General features: G+C 35.3%; 1 protein-coding gene across 1 annotated transcript in view; it reads right to left on the bottom strand.

Annotated features, from left to right (window-relative positions):
* Positions 1-16,547, bottom strand: part of PTPRD (protein tyrosine phosphatase receptor type D) — a 1,248,962-nt gene that overhangs the window by 598,955 nt on the left and 633,460 nt on the right. The window contains exon 8 of the mRNA XM_087926655.1: positions 4,818-4,840. The gene's annotated coding sequence lies outside the window, so the exon portion shown is untranslated. The remainder of the gene's footprint in view (positions 1-4,817; positions 4,841-16,547) is intronic.

Genomic DNA, 16,547 nt, shown 5'->3' with positions numbered 1-16,547 from the left:
ATCTACTTGGGAAAGAATATAACACAATCATTTTTATTAGTTCAGTAACCCGAGCTTGGATGTTAGAATGCCCATAGCTCCGGACACACAATGAAGCACAATTAAGATATGATAATAAAATCTGACCTTTTATATAAATAAGAAAATGTTCTTTGTGTCTTGTTTTTGTTCGCTTGTGTGTTGGTTCAAAGTATTGTTTACACAGTTCAGGGGTGAAAGGAAATGAAAGGATTATTGGTATTGCCAGTGTATTAAAAAAAAGAAAAGAAAAAGAAAATAAAGGCAAGTCATATTTTTATCACATCTAGGAACAGGAAATGTACTGTGACCTAATATTCCATATTCCAATAGTAGTCAATGCTTAATTTTAGAGCATGGAAAATACTAGTTTTCTAAAAGCAAAAGTCTCAATATATTGAATTGGTAATTGTCTGTGCCGCTAAGAAACATTTCAGAAAATTATATTCAAATCTTTCCAAGGAAGTCTTTTTTTTTTTTTTTTTCATTTGGCAAGCAGGTCGCCTTAAAAGGGACTTTCTTAAAGGATCATGAGAATAGTACCTACTTGCAGAGTGGCACAAGGAGGCCTCTGTAGGAAGACTGTGCCTTACGTCAGCTGGGTGTGAGTGTCAGAAGCTCTAGAAAAATGAAAAGGTAAATTGTGTGCTTCTGGGCCCTGGATTTGGCTGAGGGTTTCTGCACATGGGTGCATGGCAAGCAAGCTCTAGGCATCCAGTGTCACAACAGTTTTGGATGTACCGTTGTATCTTGTTTTTCTATACTTGTGTGTTGGGTCAAAGTATTGTTTACCCTGTTCATGGGTAAAAGGAATGCCTCCTGCCATGCAGAAGGTTTCTATGTGGGTCCTGGGTGCCCCCTCCCACCCTGAGGTAACGCTGTGCTTCACTTAACAACTGCAATTAGGCGAGCTGGGGTTGAGGTTGTTGAGTGAAAAGAGCACGTGGCATCTTTCTTAATGATCACTTCGCTCAACAACTGAAATTCTGGGCCAACTGTGGTCATAAGTCAAGGACTACAAGTCACATTTAGGACTGCTTCAGAGCTGGATAATAGCTACCTATATAAGAACCTTGACCCTTGGCATACAGCATATGTTTAAGTAGCTAATATTTGAAGCTCCAGAAGGATTTCAAAGCAAGCATATAATTGTTTGGGTTTTGCTTTATTTTATTTTACTTTATTCTGGAGCCAAAGCATGAGAAAGTAGGCACCCTTATTATTTACAGAACATGGATTCTTACCTCACCTTGTGAAATTTCTGATTGTCTTTCAGGGGGTTTGAAGCTGATGTAGATTATTTAATTCCAGCTTTCCAAATGTGGCACAATCAACTGGCATTTTAAAAACCTTGGTGGTTGAGATTGGTGTGGAGATTTGTGTGTGTGTGTGTGTATGTGTAAACTTTCAGAATTTCAGTAGTAATATATAAATTAAAATTATAAACAAAACCCAAATCACCTATATCATTTCTTGAGAAAACTCCATTTCATTTATTCCAAATCTCTTCATTCATATATGATTATTGATACAGTTCTGGGGATATAATAAGAATAAATAACACTGTCATCTTCAAATTTTCACAGTTACTATTTAGGCATTACTGAGGCATTTTCAGATGATACACTTTATGATAGTAGACTGTGGGGTGTAAGTCACTTGCATTCATGGCTGTAAAGAGCAAGTGGAAGAAAAGAAACAAGGGATGTTTTCACAGTATGCAATATAATGAATGAAGAAAATATGAATTAAGTTATTAAAATAAAGATACAAATAGTAATTGTAATGATGGTTGTCATGCGACTGGAAGAACTATGGAAGTAGCACACAAATGCATTTGTTAAGTGTGCTGATATTTTCTTTTTCCGTTATATGCCTGACCAGACAGTCTGAAAATGTGTTTGCAACCATAACATTAAAAATATTACATGAAGAGGAACAGACAGTCCCCTGCATAGAAAAGATGAACTTGCTATGTGAAGGGAATAATAATTTTTATTTTGTTCAAAAGATTAGGGATAAAGAGTTCATATGCTAAAAATAAAGAAGTAATTTGTATAGAGATGGTTTTGTCAACGTGGGGTTATTTATTTTTAAGAGTCCTTTTTAAGCGTTGGTCAATTCACCCCCTTCTGCAAGCTAAAAATATAACACAACCTTTTGCCTGTATCAAAATGTGGTAGCTCACTCATGCATATACACTCATGAATGTTTGAACTGGATCGATGGAAAAGCCTTGTACTTCAAGGCCCATTGAGTTTTTAGAAAATTATTTTCGCACACACGTTTTTGTATGCATGCATATGTAGGTTGGCAAAATATCACATAAGTGGCCTTTTGGTTCACAACCATTCATTTATCAATCATTTGAGTCTATGAAAGCATTGGGGAAAAAATAACTTACTTTTTTTCAGCGTCAACAAATCCTTACATTCAGGGGTGGGCTGCTGGCGGTTCGCAGGGGTTTGGGAGATCCTTTAACTAAGATTCTGCACAGTTTGGAGAACCCCCAAATCCCATTCCTGGCTAGCCCCGCCCACCCCACCCCTTCCAGTAGTCCCCACGTGGCCCTTTTTGGATGTAGGTAAGTGCAGGGCACTCAGAGAGGCTCAGGGAGGGTGAAAAATGAAGCTCCCAGAAGTTTGGGAAGGCCGGAAACAAGCCTATTTCCAGCTTCCAGAGAGCCTCCGGAGCAAAAACACCTCCCACCATGGTGCAGGAGGCCAACTAAGTCACACCCACTATGGCCACGCCCACCTAGCAACTGGGCAGAGAACCCATTGCTAACATTTTTGAAGCCCATCCCTGCTTACATTTAGAACTTTGCAGCCTCCCAGTGGTCCCGTGATCGAAGTTGGGTGCTTGGCATGTATTTACAACAATTGCAATGTCTTGGGACCATGTGATCACCAGTTGCAATCCTCCCAACTAGTTTCCAACAAGCAAAGGGCAAATCCAGATTCGCTTAATGATCACGGTGACTCACCTAACTATGGCAAAGAAAGGTTTTAAATTGAGCATAACTCACTTAACAACCACCTCACTTGGTGACAGAAGTTCTGATCTCAGTTGTGGTTATAAGTCTAGGCCCACCTGTACGTGGAAATCAGTATTCAATAGTGTAGCCAGGAGGAGTCAGCCTGCATTGTAAACCAAACTATAAACTAGCAAGCAGTTTGAAGGCTGACCTTGCCCTGATTTACACCACTTTTATTTAAAGAGAAGATAATGAACTTTTTTTTAAATTTGTGCAACATTTGTTTTACTTTTTTCTCCTAAATCAAGGATAGGGAACATTTTTGTATCTGGGACTGCATTGCCTTAAATATAATCTGTTAGGAGATGCATACCAAATACAGTGGAGGAATAATGAAATTCCCACAAAGGGGGAATAGATTGTGAAAATTTGTGAACTTGAGGAGATGGTAAAACTGACCTTTTGGTCAGAGAAAAACAATAAAACCTTTTTTGAAAGACTGGAAACCCGATAAGGATGTTTTGCTTAAAGAAGAAAAAAAATGACATGATTTTACAGATCTGAAGATTAAAAAGATGTGGATTAAATGAGGGTATGAGGAAATTAGCAAAATATTTAAAAGATAGTATCTCTAGGCAAGCATTTCTTAATTGTTCATGGCTGGCTGAGGATTCTGGGAGTTGTAGTCCATACATCTGAAGGTGACCAAGGCTGAAAAACACAACTCTAGGCCAGAGCTGTCAAATTCCCGGCCTGAGGACCAGATGAGTCACATGCTATCCATGCCTACATCCGGTTTAGCAATAGGGGATATGTCACGTGACATAGCTGTGATAATGTGAGTTTAACACCCCTGCTCTAGGCTATGAAAAGTCAAGATATATAACCTTAATAGTGTTAAGCACTTAATTAAAAACTGAATGGATTCAGGGTGAAGTTTCTGAAAATTGGAGGAAATGATTATTTAATGTAGGCACTATAAATACAAACAAGCCATATTTGTGCCAGTTACTTTTGATCCTTGCTGTTCTGGTGAAAAAAATCCAGCATAGCTCTGTTTCCATATATGCTGATCATATTTTTCAATTTATACTTTAGCAATAGTCTTAGTTTTCTGAATATGTTTAATCTTTTTGCCTGAAGTGAAATAGGTTGTGATCACGAATCATACAAATACATACAAACATATATTTACTTACTTTTGGATAAATTACATATTAAGAGCGACTACAGTATACAGCAATTTGACCCACATAGAATAGTTCCAAAAGATAGAGAACTAAAATATTAAATGTAAATTATAAGTCATGTTCTGGAATTTTTTTAGTGAGTTGAAAAATAGGAGAGAGCCAAAAATCTGAGAGCCAAACAATGACCATCTACACAGTCTAACCACATATACCTTCATAATTAGCAAAAATATCCAGCCATCTTCAGGTTTATTTCCAGCTACAGCCAATTTCAACAACAAAACATAGTCATTAAGATAGTCATATGAATGAAAATTTGAAGGATGAATGGAGAAGAGAAATATAAAGTCTCATTTAATTTCTTAAAGTTTTGCTGGAATACAAATAAGAAATAAAAAATGTAAATCCAGGAATGTATATAAACAATGTTGAATCTCCCTGGGAGCACCAGGAAGTGGGAACTACTGAAAATCTTGTTTAATTTTATCAAGTCTGAGTCTGAGATGAAGCTGGTATGTTTTGAGGTCTTGTTCTGGTTTTACACATGTTGTTGTTGTTATTGCTGTTGTTATTATTATTATTATTATTATTATTATTATTATTATTATTATTATTAAAGATTGGAATCTTACCTCAACCTTGTAAACCACAGCTCCTGTTGAGAGAGAAAAAGAAATGTGAGATTTCACTGGTGTCTTATTTTTTTTAAAGAAATTATATTCAAGATAAAATAAGTGAAGGAGGCAAAATAATCTATCAATTGATTAAAATTATAGTTGCTTTGTTCATTACACTGATTTCCAACTTCTAGAGGAATTGAAAAATTGAAGAACTATAGTTTTTTTCCTCATATTTTTTCCTCATTAGTAATCTCTGAGATACACTAGTTTGCGTAACATTTTGTGTTTTCCAAGAGCATTTGCAATCAGGCTGACAAAGTTGAATTGCAAAAGTGACAGTTTTTAGAGCATGTGCGCACACACGCACACACAAAAAATACTGTTATAAAAACAAGGTGTAAAATAAGTGTTAAGTCATAGAGTGTAATGGTTAAGACTCCTGATTTAGGATACCCAGTTTCAAGACTTCCCTGAAGCATTTATTGAGTACATTTACAGGCCATTTCAACATAAAAATTAAAAAAATAAAACTGAAAGCTTGAGTCAGATATTCTCTCATAACCCAGAAGAATGCTTGTTGTGGAGAAAACTGGAGGGAAAAAAAATTATATGTACTCTTTTGATCTCTCTTTCTTTATAGTCTTGCATTTATTCCATTGGTTTTTCAGTGCTATGAAACAATAGACATTCTTCTCAAGCTCTTCATTTTAATTTTTCCAATATTTAACTATGTGGGTTGTAAGTGTCGTTTTGTAGCTCTTTCATTGCAAGAACTGTACAGATAAAATTGGTGAGGTAGGAACCAACAATCCATAGACAAGGCAGAACCATTATATAAATGGTGAGTAGATCTGCCCCAGTCTCAAGACTATTAAGAGAATATGCATTTTTTTAATTCAGAAAGATATGAGAAAAAGCCTAGAACTGGAGCAAGCATGCATATGCATAAGCACACAAGCAGATGGCTTGATGTTTGTGTTTAATAGTAACAAGATATTCTGAAAATATATCTTTCTTTTGCAAACTTTAATATGATATATTTTAATCTCCAAATAGTAAGAAATATATTGTTTCATAAGCTTTTACTGCTATTGGAAATAGATGTTGAAAGTCATTAAATTAATAAGAAATGTGATTGTTTTATTAGGCAATCCTATGTTGGCTATTCAGTGCATCTAGCTATTTTATCATAATGTATTAGCCAATTATTTGGCTTATTGCATCTAGCTATTGTATTGCAATTTATCATAAAAGATCACAAATCCATCCAAGACCTACAATTTCCAACAAAAAACTATGAAGAAAATTGAGTTTTTAGTAGTAATCGCATTATATTTATACAACATATAAATAAGGTGAAAATTGCTTTCTTTCCTATTAACAACTCTACTGGAGATCACTAACAAAACTCTCTTGACTCAATTAAATTTGAGGTGAAATTATGTTAGAATGTAGTTTCTCTATCTGGAGGGAAGTTGGCAAAATTTAATAGGGACACCAATGAGGTTATAGAAATACATTATTGCCATTTTATATAGAGATATAAAATGATTAGTCGATGGAAACAACCACAAATGTCATGTTTTATTTCTGGAATTCACTTTTAAAGCTTGATTTATTTGTTTTTATTATTACTGTCTAGCAAGTGCTTGAACAATTTGAATAATTTATTTACATAGTAACTTGAAGAAGAATTGTTCTAATTATATTAAACTCAACAAAAATATATACTTTACAGGAAATCAGTTCCTATTTTACACTGAAAGGAAGGAGGGAAAACAGCAACTTTGCTATAATACAGAATGTATTACTGGCACTTTTGATATGTGGACTGAACTAAATGAACTAAATATGCTGGAAAATAAAGTATCCCGAGGGCATGAACCGTAAACATTGTGTAGGGCTGTAACTTCCCAGAATTGTCCTTAAGGCTTTGAAAACTGACAACCATCCATAGTTGCAGATTTAGACTGGAAAGAAAATCTTGCTACTGAAACAAACCCTGATGCCTAGTACTCCATGATTTCTCTTCGGTCATATAGATCTCCTACACAAACACACACACACACACACACACACTTTAAAAAATGCAACATTAGAAACTTTCTCTCTCCCTTATTTTGGTATCAGCCTGAGCATTCCTGGTTCAGTATGGAATTGCTCTTTGCATGTGAGTGTAGAAACTAGGTTTCATCCAGGGGTGACCAACCTTGGCAACTTTAGGATCTGTGAACTTCAAACTCTTACTCAGCTTAAGTAATTTTAAAATTACCCTTTACAACAGACCCCGATCTCTCTCTACAGTTGAAGGCAGAGTGGCTCTACAGCTTGAAGTAAATATTATCTCATTCCAAGTTAAAGTACATACATACTTTTTACTTCTTAATGGGAGAACACTTGTATCCTAATTGAATTATTCCTCTGATGAAAAATATTCTGATTTCTTAAATCATATTTTTTATAACCCAAGAGTTGGATTTAAGAAGAAATATGTGGAGGGTTATGGATAGTCCTTACGATTTCCTGGAATCTTAAATATGAAAAAAAGTTTTTGTGTTGTCCAATTTCTCTCTGGTACTAGAGAGGTATCTAATGGATACTGCTATCAGTTGAAATAAAGTTTTACATTGTCTTTTATTGTTCAAATGGGAGTAATAAAGCAGCTGACAGATTGAGGAATAAGGGATATTCTGGGAACTATTAAAATATGGTATAAAAATACCTTTACAATGATTAGCATGTACAGTTAAGGTGCAGGAGACATTTTTAAAGATTTATTGTGGAACATTGGCTATTTGATTTAACTGCAGATTCATCAATTGCCCAACTCTAGTTTCTTGTAAAAAATGACTTCTAGAAGATGGAAAAAGAAAAAAATATATAGAACTGCTACTTAATCCTTTTTGCAGAAAATGGCACTAAACCATCCAATTTCCAATGCAGAAAAATAAATAGGAATGTGTAGAAATACTTTATGAAAGATAAAGTCCTTATATAGAAAATGTTATGTGCCTAAATTAACACTTCTTCTGTAAAAAATGTAAACATCTGATTAATTAAAATGTTAAGATAAAAATCCTTTAAAAATGCAGCCTTAATATTATTGAGAGCAGGGGTGGGATTCAAATTTCTTAACAACCAGTTCTGTGGGTGTGGCCTAATTTGTGGGTGTGGCTTGGTGATTATGTGACTGGGTGGGCATGGCTTGCTGATGGGGTGTGGCTTGATGGTCACATGACTAGGTGGGTGTGGCTTGTATGTAAATATTGTAAATATTGATGTAAATATTGATTTTTTTAATGAAAAAAAGAGCAACTTTTACCCCAAATCAGGCAAAGCAGGCAGGAAGATTGAGTTGCTCACAGAATCACAGGTTCACTCAGAGATCTACCATTCTGCAATCTGCTAGCTGAGTCTGTCACATAAAATTTGCTTGCAAGCAAACTCACAAAATTAACTCCCAATACACCATTATGTAAATATTGATTTTTTTTTTATTAAAAAAAGAACTTTTATCCAAAATCAGGCAAAGCAGGCAGGCAGATTGAGTTGCTCCCAGAATCACAGTTTCACTTAGAGATCTACCGTCCTGCAATCTGCTACCTGAGTCTGCACTGAAGATAGAAGCGTCAGTCCTAAGGAAGGTTCAGCTCTGCTTTTAGATTAGCTGGAAAGCAAGAAATCCAACAATTTCCTGCTTTCTAGCTAATCTAAATCTCCCAGCACAGTAGAACAGCTGATGGTTGGGGGAAAAAATAGCAACTTACGAAATGCAGGCAAGTTTGATGGCTTGCATGACATGTAAGGAGTGAGTGGGTGGGGAGGGGAGGGCCCAGCCAGTGGTGCGATTTGCCAGTTCTCCGAACTGGGCAGAATCATAACAAACATAACAATCATAACGACCAGGTAGAATTCCACCCCTGCTTGAGAGTTTAAGATTAAAGATAAGATTTAAAATTTTGCACGGTTCACATAAAAACAAAGTTTATATTTATATTTTAATATATAAGTTTATACGGTATTGTAATTAGAGTTCAAGGAAAAAAATCCAACTATTGCCAAAGTTTTCTTCTCTGGAAACAACTATTTTTGAGAAGTACAAATCAGTATAAATTAATGTATACTATTTAAATAAATATAAAATAGAATTAGGCAAATGGGTTCTGCATTCTTTTCTATGCATTCTTAGTCATTGAAACATCTATTTCATACATATCCCTCTTTTTCCAACTTATTTCAAAAGGGAAGAGTATTTCTCTGAAATTCTCATTAATAGAAAGTGGCACTGAGACACTTATTACCTTGTGATGTGGCCAAAGGCAATGTGTGAGAAGTCCTATTTGTTATTCTACAGCCATTCTTGGGCCTTTTAATTCCTGGAAGTAGTCTTCCATAGCAGTTTTTCAACAGTAGTGCTATTATTACTACGGTGGATGAATCTTGTTTTAAAAATGTTGGTTATTTTCTCTTTCTGCTGGAATAAACTGGAGAATTAAACCAACCTGTTTTTCTGCCCATTTTTGAAAGCCCATTTGCAGGTCTGAGAATCAGTTTGGTTATCTGATGATTAAGGCACCAGGCTAGAAACCAGGAGTCTGTGAGTTCTGGTTCCACTTTAGCCATGAAAGCCAAATGGGTGACTTTGGACTAGTCACTCTCTTTCATCCCATGACATCAAGCTTGAGAAACAAGCCAGTCAGTCAATTCCTGTTGCAACTAATGGATCCAAACATGGTTGATCTCAAAACAAAAAGAAATGGACTCTGTATTCATGGAAAAACACTTGGAAGAAAAAAAATGTGAGGCGTTCAAACAAATCAATCTTTTGAATTAATATTAACGAATCTCCAATTTCGGTGTGCTTATTCAGGACACACAAATAGAAATGGAACCAATCAAGTTGGCTAATCTATTTGTAATATTGCTGACTTGCGGGGGAGGTGAGGTAGGTTTTTTTTAAATGTTTTTATTATATGATGCATTTTAATTTTTTTTTAAATGTCATAAGCTGCTGGGAATCACCTATATATGAGTTGGGTAGCTATGTAAATTTGTTTAATAATAAATATGTAAATAGAAAGGAAAGTTGTGTTGGACAGAATCAGGAAAGGATCATTACACTAAACCAGTTTATGACTGGCAGTTATTAATTCTTTCAAGGTGGTCATTTGGGAGCTGCAATAATCATCAGAGTCTCAAATTACTTCTTCTCAAACCTGATTTGGGTTTCTGTGCCGGAACTACCAGATTTTAAATATGACACTCTGTTTTTATGTGTGAAAAATTCCTCAGAAACTACCCTTGTTTTACATCTAGCAGATATAGACATTATGATTGTCAATCAGCGCCTTTCCATTCTCCTTCAAGCCTTCCATTTTTGGTGGAATATTTTCAGGGGTTTCCCGTGAAGTGCCAAAAAATTAGCCTTGGTCTACTTTTGATTCTTTGACAGTGATACAAACAAAAGTCTATCGTTCTGAAAATGTACTCAGGAATCCATGTTTGTATAAAATGTATATGAATTGGCATATTCAATTATTGCGGGCTGAATAACAATAGAGCAGAGGTGCCATTCACTGAACAGTATGAGGGTCTGCCTTTCTGCAGGGGCCAGCATGGAAGATTATCCAATCATTATTTCAAATAAATCATTATGGACACAATAAACCTACTTCTCAGAAACTATTTGTTTTTCAGAGATCACTTTATCCTCCCTGTTCAGTCTAACTAGATAAAAGCACCCTTTGTACTGGAACTGAGCAGCATAAAAGGACTGTGGAATCTAGGAATTTAAAGTGAAACAACACATTATGATTAAATATGGTAAGTGCATGGAATAGAACAAAACCTGAAATATATTTGTTCATTTGCATTAGCTAATAGAATCAAAATTAAGCTTTAGAGTGCTAAATAAACGTTAAGAATCACACAAGAAGAATCCAGTAAAATAAAAGGGAAGGACCTCTGGATAGTGAGATGAGTTTAATAAATAAAATAAGAGGAAGTGTTTTTAAGGAGTGATCCTGTGAATTTTGTGATGCTCTATGTCAAGGGTGTCAAATTTGGATTGTCATGGCATTGTCATGTGACATATCACAACTCTTTCCCCCTTCGCTAAACCGGGCGTGGGTGTAGCCAGTGCATGACGCATCTGGCCCGTGGGCTGTGAGTTTGACAGACCTTCTCTATGTATCCCCTGATTTTATATGAATATTTACAAAGCTGTTTTCCTCTTCAAATCTTTTTCTGAAACAGTTTTTTGTTAGTTCTTTCCAAGATTTCCACATAAAGTTTTAATGATCTTGTCTCACGTCTTGCAGTATCTCCCCAGAAGATAAATTTATATATACTATGGACTAACAGCATAGTTAAACCTTGTGTTCATGCTGGCCTCAACAACACTGTTCATTTCTAAGATCAAACAATTTTAAATATTTACTAGGAAGTTAAGCATGGTCTACTGTCTAGATAAAAGATGCTTTTTCATATTGATTTTTTTATTACTTGAATTTATCTGAATCACAAAAAGAAAAGGCTGGCTATGAACCATGCTGTGTTAATTACTGTTACAGAGCAAGGAGGAAAAGGGAGCACAATATTTTTGATAGATCATGTTTAAAGCCACCCAATGGGTGGTATTTATGTACTACCATTCTCTGTGAAAGTCTGGAAAACTTTGCATGGTAGTTGTAAATAAATGATAAAGGTGTCTTAATATTTAAAACTGCAGCAGTAAAAACAAAGCCGGCATTTGCATAATTGACAAGACTAACTCCAGGGACAGCTGCTAACATTAAATAATATTCAGTCCTTTATTAACTTTTTCCCTTTCTCTGTAGAAGCAGCACATAACATTGCTACAAAACATTTTTAAGTATATATTTATTCTGTGGATTACACAAAACTACCTGTATTTAGAGTATTTCAGGAGGGGTGTACAATATTTCAGCTACATAATAGATGTTCTTAACCCCAAATTATATTCATTTTCAATTCATTATGTTACAGAAAGACATTAGAGTATGGATTTCTTTTTTTTTCTTTTTTCTTTTTGAAAATTTGGATTAAAATAACACCCACAAAAAGAATGGGTTTCTTTGAAAGGACAATTTTATTTTCCTCATTTTTATCAATTGAAACTCTCCTGGAGTAATCAGACACTACATTTCTGCAAGCTTTCCATCTAGGGATAAACTACAGTTCTTTAGATAAAGTTGAAAAAGGGTCAACTATTTTCATATCAGTGTGCCTGATATGAAAGGGAAAAAATGGAAAATATTAAATATAAATATAGGCAAACATACCATACTATAAATATAATAATGTTTACAAAAATATGTATATTAAGTCTAGGATTAAATTGGTCCTTTTCAACAATAAAGGACAATCAGAATAGTATTCAGATGCTGAAATGTGACACTTTTTGAATATTGAGATTTGATACATAACTCAATTATGTATATAATTTATTCCTTCCTTCTCCTTCCTTCCCCTTCCTCCCTCAGGAGATTAAGAAAGATTATATGAAAATCTTTATTTTATCTTCACAGCAACAACACTATGAAATAGGTTCATTAAAGTGCATTTCCATCACTGAAGGACTAAATCAATTCAAATAAACACTTTATTCTTTTATTAGAACTGGTCTGAATTTTATACTCATATACTTAATGGCACAAACAAAGAGATGTCTAAGGCATCTTGACAGAAATTATATAAATTTATATGGAATATAAGAACAGCAATTATAACTGCCTGCTTGTCCATAGTCTTTTGAACCAATGTAAATTTGTTTCTTGTCAGTAATAAAATTAAGGCCACCCATAAAAACTCTGAGATAAAAATACTGTTAATAAAAACTAAATAAACAGAATAGTATAAAAGTATTATTACTACCAGGTGCAGTCACAATGACAGCAAATCTATACTACTAAAACTCTTGTGTCTCTTTACCCAACCTTCAATTGGGTGAAATTAGAATCTGTTGGGCAACAATGATTGAACCAAGAGAATTCAAATAAGTTAATTTACAGAATGCTGGCATCTATGATTCCTGGAGAAATAAAAGTTGTTGAAGTTGTGGCTGCTTGAGCAACACCATGCCTTCTGACTACACTTCCCAGGAGGGCTTAGGTTGCTTGATGCAAGGAAAGATGTGAGAGGCATATAACCCCACCATTTTTCCCACCTCCGTCTGCACCCCATTGGCTATCTACAAGGTCCAATGGGTGAGTGGCTATTGGCTATTCTGGAACAAAGGACAACACTTGAAATCTCTTTTTGGCAGTGGCTGATGAGAGAAGGAAATTGAGCAAATTGGATGCCTTCTAGCAATGTAGGGGTCATAGATACATCAGATTGGGGAGCAGGGGTACAGTTTTCCTTGCAGTTCATATCTCCCTTTGTTTCCACAAAATGGCAGACAGTCCATGAGTCAGCTGAGAAGAAAGATGTTTCAGGTGGGAGAAGGTTCATAAGAGATGGGAAAAACCATGCAAGCTTATATTATATATGGAAAGAAGAATGACCTAATGGGTCACGGGTTGTCTAGTAGCTAATACAAATCTCCATTTCACTTCTTTTATCAGGAACACACTGCTTAGAATTTGATTCAAACAGTTCTGTGTTGATCCTCAGACTTATTTGTTCTAATATGCCTCAGTGCCAGGCAAGTGCAATGCTAATTGAGACAAAGGCATCTCTGCTTGAAAATACACCATGAACAAAGTAGATGTGGTAGGAAGTTTCATTGGCACAATTCCAACTACAGTTGTTAAAGAGTTATGTGTATTACAGTTTACTACATGAAAAATACACAGGCAGGCAGAAATACAGAAAGGAAAATCAACATCAAGTTATTTACTTATTAAATTTATATGCTGTCCATCTCACTGTTGAGTGACTCTGAGCAGTTTACAACCTAATCAAACAGCAATATAAAAGATTAAAACATTAAAAGCACTAAAAGTTAATAAAAAAACTTGATAAGAACAGAACTCATGCATAAGCAGGATGGAAGTGAACTCTTCTTTGTCTATTAACCATCTCCTGAATCGGACACCCCCATTGGGGCTCCAAGGAAATTGGCACTGTCAGATTTTCAGTCTCTTCTGAAAGGTACAAACACTTACATGTTCCTGACAGAATGCATGTTGCACTTCCACTGCATGAGTTGTATTGGTTACCAGTTTGTCCAATTCAAGGTGCTGGTACTGACCAACATTGCATGGGATTGGGATATTTGAGGGACTTCCTCTTCCCAGTTGTATTTGCCTGGGCCCTCCAGCTGGTGGGCCTCTTCTACTGAGGTGCCCACATTGTGGAATCTTCTCTTCCCAGAGGTGGAGTTGAATTCATTTCTCTTGGGATGTCTATGGATGTTCTCAGTCATCCAGGTCATGGTTTTCAAGAGGCAATGGTTTTTCTGATTACAGAGCTGAAGAAGTTTTTTGGATAAGAAGTGAAACATCTTCAAAGAAAAACCAGAAAGTCCAGTTGCGTCTTGAAAAAGCACCTTTGGGACATTTCTCTTGGGCTTTCAAAGGTCCCTCAAGACTTGGTTATGCCAGTAGAGCTGGAGACCTCAGAGGACAGGTGAACTCATGAGATGGCTTCCTTATTATTGGCGTCACTCCATCTGTTATTTTTCTTTCCTTGTTTAGTTCTGCTTTTTATTGTTTTTAATGTTTTAAAATAATTATAAAAGTTTTGGATACAATTGTTTTATATTTTTTATTTCATTGGTGTGCTGTACACAGCTCACGATCACATTCTGTGAGATGGGCAGCCATATAAATTTGTTAAATAAATAAATAAAATATTAGAAATAAAGGAATTTAAATATAAGCAGACTTTGCTGGCAGATATTTCTTGACTTCATCAACAATGGGATGTTAGTCATTGATTAAAGAGGGTGGGGGTCTCAGTTAAGCATATACCACTCTGGAAACTTTTGACAAGGAAACAGGCTGCTTTGACTTTCAAATAGAGTAAGAATCTTTAATAAAACATTCATTTCATCCCACCCGCAGCTTTCCAAAATCACATCTTGATTTGTGTCAACCGAAATTCTCTGACTTTTCATCAACATGTTCAAATATACGGTATTTTCTTTATCTATCTAGATATTCTACTTCACTGGGTGAAATATGAGTCAAATGAAGTCACACTCAAGGAGAAATTATTACTTTTAAGTTGCTCTGTATATTTTTGGAACACACACACACACACACACACACAGAGAGAGAGAGAGAGAGTGGTATAACATGTATTATTTTCATATCAAGAAAAAATAGCAGTGAAAACAAGGAACGTTTCGTAGGGAAAATCAGATTTATATATAATAGAGAACCGAATAAGAGAAACTTTGGTAGATTTGCTTTCTTTCGTAATTGTGATGTACAGGGGTGACTGGAAATTATTTATTTATTTGTCACATTGATATAACTGCCTATCTCATCTAGCAACTCTGAGTGGTATATATAATCAAATGGTGCAGATATATCAAAACTATTAAAAACTAAACCAATATAATTCACAAAGATTAAAAAATGAAATAAAAACAAAATTTCAGAAAAGAATACAAGAGAGCATATTCAATTAACCATCATTGAGCTATCTAGCAGGCTCCACTCCATCATAATATCTAAAAAATGAGATTAAAACATGTCTTCATGGACTTCTGGAAGATTTTTGGGCAAACCAAAATGCTCTAAATTTGAGAACCTTGAAATATCAGTACAATGTAAAATAAAATGTAATATGGATTATGATTAATGGACCATAGATAAAAACATTGTACATGGACACAGCAAATAATTATATATTCATGATCTATTCGATACCAAAGTTTGGCAAGAATCAGTGAGCATATTTAAGTTTTTAGCAGTATATGCACTCACCAACATTTATGTAAATCAAACTGACATGATAGCAGTCTTCCAATATTTGAGGGGCTGTCATAGAGAAGAGGAGGGATCAACCTATTCTCCAAAGCACATAAGGGCAGGACAAGAAGCAATGGAGGGAAACTTATCAAAGAGCAATCCAACCTAGAACTAAGGAAAAATTATCAGACAATAAGAACAATTAATTAACAAAAAGTGGAACCTGCAAAGATTGTGGATGCTCCATCACTGGAGGTTTGTATGAAGAAATCGGACATCTGTCTAGAACTGTATCAGATGTTCTGCAGGGGCTGGACGAGAAGACCTCCAAGGTTCCATATATATATATATATATTGGTATATTGCAAAACAGCAGCTTCTAGTATTGTGTGTGTGTGTGTGTGTGTGTGTGTGTGTGTGTGTGTATATATATATATATATATATATATATATATATATATATATATATATATATATATATATATATATATATACATATTCATCATCCTCAGGCTAGTGCTTTTGGCTTCGTGCCAGTGCAAGCAGTGTGTGATCGGAGCTGCCGTCCCTCTATAAATACTGGTGGTGGGGGCTGGTGTGCTGGGCTGGTTGGCTGCGCTGTTGCCTCTTGATTGGTTAATGGAGTTGATGTTGGTATAATGGGCTGTGTGATGGCCTTGTGAGTTTTGTTGTGGAGATATCCTGGATGTTGTGCTGTAATCTCTTGGGTCGTTTGTTTTGTAGTGATCTTTTTTTCATTAGCCTCTCGTGTTTTAATGGCTTGGGTAATGGGTTGTGTGATGGGCTTGTGAGTTCTTTTGTTGTGGTATCCTGAGTCCTGCATTGTAATCTCCTG

The sequence above is a fragment of the Pseudonaja textilis genome, chromosome 2 (genome assembly GCF_049901715.1).
Source record: "Pseudonaja textilis isolate UNSWEBS1 chromosome 2, rPseTex1.2, whole genome shotgun sequence".
NCBI lineage: Eukaryota > Metazoa > Chordata > Lepidosauria > Squamata > Elapidae > Pseudonaja > Pseudonaja textilis.
Note: the sequence above shows the minus strand (reverse complement) of the source record. Positions and strands in the feature narration are given on the sequence as shown.